General features: G+C 41.7%; 1 pseudogene; it reads right to left on the reverse strand.

Annotated features, from left to right (window-relative positions):
• LOC112072557 (tripartite motif-containing protein 3-like) overlaps positions 1-7,021 on the reverse strand; it is a 70,288-nt pseudogene that overhangs the window by 59,200 nt on the left and 4,067 nt on the right.

A 7,021-nucleotide genomic window follows, 5' to 3' on the forward strand; every position in this document is an offset into this window, starting at 1 on the left:
GTCTCTTTTCATCCTGAGGACACCTAAGATCTGCAGTCTGAGACACAGACAGACACTAGCTACATACACCAGCTACATACAGCTACAGACAGCTACAGACACCAACATACAGCTACAGACACCAGCTACAGACACTTACAGACACATACAGACACCGACAGGCACCCACAGACACCAGCGACAGACACCAGCTACTGACATATACAGACACCAGCGACAGACACCAGCTACTGACATATACAGACACCAGCGACAGACACCAGCTACTGATGTCTACAGACACCGGCAGACACCAGCTACAAACATCTACATACACCTACAGACACCAGCTACATGCACCTACAGACACCACCTACAGACACCTACAAACACCACCCACAGACACCAGCTACAGACACCTACAGACACCTAGAGATAGCTCTATGCATAAACAGTAACCTAAAGTAAAGTAACTTTAAGTAACGTTTTGGGGTCGAATCCCCCGTTAAATTCAATCTATGTTCAATTTATGAATATTGTTGCACTCCTATACAGAGAAATGTCAAATGAAACTGACTCGAATTGAAAGAGATTGAACGACTGATTGTTTTCCTCGTGTGTGTTTGTGAGTTTGCCCATGTGCATGCGTGTGCCTGGTTGATTATGATGCCATGTTGGTACCAAGCCCTCCGACACCCCCAGCTCTCTTCCCTCCCTCCTCCATCTAAAAGCCTCTGATAGAGGGGTGTTTTGTTTCTGAAAGAGAGAGAAGGAGAGAGAGAGAGGGTGGGAGAGAGAGAGGGGGACAGAGAGTGAAAGAGAAGGATAGAGAGGTAGAGAGAAAGATAGATAGAGGGATTTTTAATCGTCTCTGACTACCTTTCAACAATGGCCGTCTCTCAGATTGCTGCATGGTGTTGGCAGATCTTAAAACTCAGGAATGCACTAAAATTATACCTTTTGAAACCGTTTGGAACCTTTAGAGCTTAGAAGCTTTAGAACCTTTAAATTTAGAACTTAGACCTTTAGAAGCTTAGAACCTTAACTAGAGGTTAGAAACTTTAGAACCTTTTAAACCTTAGAACATTTAGAACCTTTAGAAGCTCTAGAACCTTTAGAAGCTTACAAAGCTCTTAGAAACTTTAAACTGAACGTTAAACTTTAAAAGCTCTAGAAGCTTTAGAGCGTTTAGAAACTTTCAAACCTTTAGAAGCTCTATAAGCTCTAGAAACTTAACACATGAACACCTAGAACCTTGAACTTTTAGAACCTTTTAGACACTTAGAAACCTCTACCTTAGAACCTTAAAAGCTCTATAAGCTTTAGAACCTTTAGAGCTTTAGAACCTTCAGAAGCTCTATAAGCTCTAGAAACTTAAACACATGTAACACCTATTAAACCTTTAGACACTTTAGAACCTTTAGAACCTTAGAAACCTTTAGAACTTTAGAACCTTTAAAGCTCTTAAGCTAGAACTCTTAGAAGCCTTAGAACTTCAGAGCTCTAAAGCCTAGAAGCTTTAGAAGCTTTAAAAGCTCTAAAGCTCTTAGAACATTATAAAACATTTAAAACCTTTAGAGAAAGCTTTGAACCTTTTAAACCTTTAGAAGCTCTAGAAGCTTTAGAATAAAAAGCTCTAAGCTAAACCTTTAGAAGCTTTAGACATTCAAAGCTCTATAAGCTCTATAACGCTTAGAAGCTTTAAAAGCTCTAAAGCTTTAGAACATTTTAAACATTTTAAAAACTTTAGAAGCTTTAGAGCTTAACCTTTAGAACTAGAACCTTTAAAACCTTTAGAAGCTCTAGAGCTTAGAAAACTCATAGAATCTTTATAACCTTAAAAACCTTTAGAAGCTTTAAACTATATAACTCTAAACTTAGAAGTTTAGAACTTTAGAAGTTTAAACCTTTAGAAGCTCTAGAAGCTTAGAAGTTTAGAACCTTAAAACATTTTAAAACTTTAGAACTTTAAACCTTTAGAAGCTTTAGAACACTTTAAACCTTTAGAAACTCTAGAAGCTTTAGAAACTCTAGAAGCTTTATAACCTTAGAACCTTTAAAGCTTCAAAGCTATATTAAGCTCTAGAAGCTTTAGAATGTTTAGAAGCTTTAAAGTTAGAACCTTAGAAACTCTAGAAGCTTTAGAAGCTTTAGAACCTTTTAAAACACTTTGAAAACCTTTAGAAGCTTTAAGCTCTAGAAGCTCAGAAGCTTTATAAGTTTAGAACCTTTTAAAACATTTGAAACCTTTTAAGCTTTAGAACTGTAAGAAACTTTAGATCAAGCTTAGAATCCTTTAACAAGCTTAAAGCTTTAAAGCTCTTTATAGAATGCTCTAGAAGCCTTCAAACTCATAAGCTCTAGAACCTTTAGAAGCTTTATAAAAGCCTCAAAAGCTTTAGAAACCTTTTAAAAAATTTAAAACTTAGAAGCTTTAGAATGTTTTAGAAGCTTTTAGAAGCCTTTAAAAGCTCTTAGAAGCTTTAGAACTTTAAACCTTTAAACACCTTTTAAAACTTCTAGAACTTTAGAACTTAAACTTAAGCTCTATAACGTTAGAACCTTTAGGACAGTTAGAAGGTTCTGAAACCTTTAGAAGCATCTATAAGCCTTAAACCTTATAAGCTTTGAAGCTGCTAGGAACTCTTCAAAACCTTTAGAACCTTTAGAAGCTTTAAACCTGTCAAACCTTTAGAATCTATCTATGTGATTGACCACACATAGACACCTACACCACCCGGATAGTCACAGAAGGCCAAAAAAATTGCTCCAATGACGAACAAACCACGCCAGCCACTGCCTGTTCACCTGCTACATCCAGAAGGCGAGCATTACAGTGGCCTCAAAGCAGACCAGAGATGAAAAACAGCTTCTATCTCAAGGCCATCAGACTGTTAAACAGCCACCACTAGCACATTAGAGGCTGCTGTCAACATACAGACTTGAAATCCCTGGCCACTTTAATAAACGGATCACTAGTCACTTTAATAAYGCCACTTTAATCATGTTTACATATCTTACATTACTCATCTCATATGTATATACTGTATTTTATSTATTTTATCTATTGCATCTTGCCTATGCCGCTCTGTCATCGCTCATCCATATATTTACATGTATATATTCTTATTCCATTCCTTTACTTAGATTTGTGTGTATTAGGTAGTTGTGGAATTGTTAGATTACTTGTTAGAAATTACTGCACTGTCGGAACTAGAAGCACAAGCATTTCGCTACACTCGCATTAACATCTGCTAACCATGTGTATGTGACCAATAAGATTTGATTTGAGTTAAGTTTGAGCTAACGGTAAGTAATTTAGTAGGGTAGGGTTTAGGGGTTAGGGTGTATAAGTAGGGTTAGGGTAGTGGTTAGGGTTTAAGGGTTTAGGGGTTAGGTTGGTTAGCGTGTATAAGTAGGGTTAGGGTAGTGGTTAGGGTTTAGGGGTTAGGGGCTAGGGTGGTTAGCATGTATAAGTAGGGTTAGGGTAGTGGTAGTGGTAAGGGTATATAGGGTGTAGTGGTTAGGGTACAGGGTAGGCTTACTTCTCACAGAAGGTGTGCAGGCAGGGCAGGACTTTAGGGTTGTGGTAGTGGTTAGGGTATAGGATGTAGGGTGTAGGGGTTAGGGTGTAGTGTAAACTTACTTCTCACAGAAGGTGTGCAGGCAGGGCAGGACTTTAGGGTAGTGGTTAGAGTATAGGATGTAGGGTGTAGGGGTTAGGGTGTAGTGTAAACTTACTTCTCACAGAAGGTGTGCAGGCAGGGCAGGACTTTAGGATTGTGGTAGTGGTCTAGACAGATGCTGCAGACCAGGAACTGTTTGTCGATCTGCCGGACCACCGGGCTGGTGCCGCCTGTCTCCCGCTGCGCCATGGGAACAGACATTCACACACACAGCCAGCCACCGCCACTACACTTAACCTGCAGAGAAGGAGAGAGAGAGAGAGATGTCTTTATTCGTTTTGAACTTTTGGGAGTGTAATGTTTACTGTAAACGTTTTTATTGTTTATTTCAGAGAGAGAGAGAGAGAGAGAGAGAGAGAGGTGGTTGTGAGTAGCGGTGGGGACTGTGGTTGTGAGTAGCTACTACCCTCCCTAATATGCACTCCCACATTAGGGTTCGTAAGCCTGATCGGTCCAGCTGCTTCCAGTGGCTATAGACAAGTCGGAGTTAGCCCAATAGGTAATGCGACAATGTAGTACCACCTACCACATACGTGCTCCTCGGTAGTATAACCTAACCCATTGTCCATTTCTAGTACACATGGAAGCCGCAGCTATAATTACTAGCCTGCCACTCCGATACTGACTTCCATTCACGTTCCGTTCATGTCCATATGCTAATTACACCTATCATACACCACCTTTCTACACCATTCGCCCCTGTCCTTGGTATTATATACCCAGCTCCACATATACGTGAGCATGCTGTCACAGCCATTCGTCTAATACTACTACTACACCCTATACGACTACCCACCCTATATAAGTACCACCCTGTACAACGATAGACCACCCTCACATATATATATTTCTCCAGCGCCTTTATACCGATGTACCCTCTGTGTGTCTGTAGTATACTTAATAGTGTTGTTCACCTAGTCGCTGAGACTAACACACATGTCGTAAAACATTGTGTAGTTTTTACATTAAACCCACTTTATCCATGATCCCTATATATTAACCCCACATCAGCACCCCTAAGTATACGGTTTACAACCCACAGGCGGAGTGGAGTCCCTAGTCGCTACCCTCTATTACTACCAGCACTTATATCATATGCAATAAATGATCCTCCTCCACTATACTACTAAGCTTACTCCAGACACTCTGTGGCCACCGTAAATTACTAATCAGAGCTGGCGAGCCTGTCAGGTACTGTTACACCCAACCGATGATTTGCGGTGTCCTTGATCTTTAGCTGGGCTGGAACACGGTACAACTTTTGAGGTTATACCTAAGGCTGGCGCGACTGTGCCTCCTCTCGCGCTACTTTCGGTTTTACCGCCTTATTTGCATGGAGCGGCGAGAACTCTAAGGCCGCCACGCTCCCCATTACCATGACGTGCCGTGACGCAACCCCCATGTATACGCACTACCCACCTATATTGACAACTACCCACCCCTATATACTATGCTCCTTGTGACTCCGTTGCAATGTACACTACTTCGCGACCCAAATGTATTTTACTAAATGCGTCCGGTCGAGATAACCATACCTATATTTATTGACTAAAACTGGACTCCCTGGAGTCACCTCAAGGTCCCATGCTTTCTATACGTTTACTCATTCGAACAGCCCCCAAACCTCCTACAAACTACACATTACTTCGCAAACCTAACCTAATCTTCCGATCTCTCCTTTATACCACTTTACCCACCCCGTTTAGTGAGCGAGGACAACTACCCTCCTAACCCCTCCACTCTCTCAACTAGCCCACACCCTAATTATCCTGACTACCCACTCTCGTTATATACCTAGCTTCCAACACAGCCGACATTTTACGACCTACCCATTTCCCTACAACTAACAACCTACGCCACACCAATCTATACTTGAGAAATTGACATCCTGAGCGCGCTACCCCTGTTAATCCTAAGTATGACATCTCAATTTAGCTTAATCCACAACACCCTGTATATATCACATATGACCCCACCTCCTATTATACATACACCTTCCACATCTCCACGCTTGATTAACACTACCCACCACTACTTACACTACCCTATATCCATGGACGCCTAAATAGGAGCATGGTATTACTATTGCACCAACCTCGTATAATTATCTGACTCCCACCATTACAGTGACTCACGCCATTACGCCACCCTAGTAATTACTCATGTGTCTCTGTCTTTGTTATGTGAGTTTGGGCCGCTCCTCTCCGTCATGACACTTGTGTCACTTTTGATCAGGTCCTCTTCTCTCTCTGTGTGTTAAAAAAAAAATCTATCCAATTATCCTCCTCACTACATATCTTACTACCTTTATTTTTTACACGATCTGCAACTCATCTTCTTCTCCAATAGACAATCCCTAATGTTATACCAATTGCATCTGTCCTTCCACAATCGTGCGCTAACACTCGCTCTCTTCGCTCGGGTACGTCGCTCTGCGATATCTAATCATAACAAAATTAACTTTGCAAAAAAATATAGTGACTCTCCTATAAACACCCTTCCATTTTCAAGTGGCAGGAGTCAACGTACTCTACCTTCGATCAGATCTCCCTGCTGACTGAGAGCAAACAGCATAGCATTTAGCGTGTCGAACACGTGAATCAACCATACTAACTTCAATCAGCCTTGTAGGGCAACACAACATGACAACCAGAACAGGTGTGTTATCAGCAGCGTGAATTGGGCAACACCAGGAACGAGAACGGCACCAAGCGGCAAAATCAACCGCGTAGATGAACAAACCCTATTTGTAGCATCACCGAGTCAAAGGGCAGAGAGCCGCTACAAACTGATTCTCACGAGGGAATAAAAGCGAGTTACACATATGAGTTGCAGCCTTTAATGAAGAGCATGCTATAAAGAGCGTCCAGTGAGGGATTAGGTCGGCCAGTCGATCCATCAGCAGTCTGACAAGTCCAACCTCGTAAAACTACGAGTCGCACCCAGGGGATGAGTTCTGGCATGCCATAAACAGCGGAGACACACACATCACGTGATACAATAGCACACGACACGCACCCATGGATGTATGAGGTAAGATGACTACCCACTCGATATATAACTTAGCCAAGCCTAATTACTACCCACCCTTATTTAACTACCACCCTATATCACTACCACCCTATATACTACCACCTATATACTTACCAGCCCGTATACCACTTACGCCACTGCCGGGAGTGGTTGATAACTTAACCACCCTAGTTATACTACCCACCCTCTAGATTACTAACCCACGCTTTTATACACTACCCACCCTATCTATACTACCCCACTTATATACAGCTACCCACAACTATATACTACGCCACCTTAGTAACATTTATACACTTACCCACCCTATATACACCCACCTT

The sequence above is a fragment of the Salvelinus sp. IW2-2015 genome, unplaced genomic scaffold (genome assembly GCF_002910315.2).
Source record: "Salvelinus sp. IW2-2015 unplaced genomic scaffold, ASM291031v2 Un_scaffold1960, whole genome shotgun sequence".
Taxonomy (NCBI): Eukaryota; Metazoa; Chordata; class Actinopteri; order Salmoniformes; family Salmonidae; genus Salvelinus; species Salvelinus sp. IW2-2015.